We start from the raw sequence: 616 nt of genomic DNA on the forward strand, positions 1-616 counted from the left end.
CACTTAACCGAAAATTTCATTGCAAAATCCGCATTTATCCAATAGTCGAAAGAAGCCAATTTGGGGGGATGCCAAGTGAAGACCCTCATTCCCACATGGAGACTTTTGTGACTATTGTGATGTGATTTCACAAACCGGAGTGATTCATGACCAAATTCGATGGGTCTTATTTCCTTTTTCTCTAATTGGTACCGCAAAACAATGGTTGAAAAGCCTTGATAAGGCTACTCTTGGAATTGACTCTTGGAAGAAGTTGGCTCTAGCTTTCTACAAAAAATTCTACCCTCCGGAAGAGACTAACATGCTAAGAGCTCAAATTACGGGTTTTAAGCAAAGGGACGAAGAATCTTTGTATGAAGCTTGGGAGCGATTCAAAGGAATTTGTCGCTCATGTCCTCATCATGGACTTAGCGAGTGGTTCTTGGTACAACAATTTTGGAATGGTCTTTATGAGGACTCAAGAAACATTCTCAACATGGGATCAAATGGTATGTTCACCGAAGTTGACGATAATCAAACTTGGAACAAGATTGAGGAAATGGCGGTTCATAATTCACAATATAGTAGACCTCGCAAGGCTACTAGAGGAGGAAAGCATGAAGTGGACTCTATTACT

The 616-nt window shown here is 40.6% G+C and overlaps 1 non-coding gene across 1 annotated transcript; it reads right to left on the reverse strand.

The window, feature by feature from the left end:
* Window positions 1–301: 301 nt before the first annotated feature.
* LOC141634616 (small nucleolar RNA R71) lies at window positions 302–408 on the reverse strand. Its single transcript, XR_012539343.1, has one exon. It is a non-coding gene; the product is annotated as a small nucleolar RNA R71 (small nucleolar RNA).
* Between the last annotated feature and the right edge of the window lie 208 nt (window positions 409–616).

This window comes from Silene latifolia, chromosome Y (genome assembly GCF_048544455.1).
Source record: "Silene latifolia isolate original U9 population chromosome Y, ASM4854445v1, whole genome shotgun sequence".
NCBI lineage: Eukaryota > Viridiplantae > Streptophyta > Magnoliopsida > Caryophyllales > Caryophyllaceae > Silene > Silene latifolia.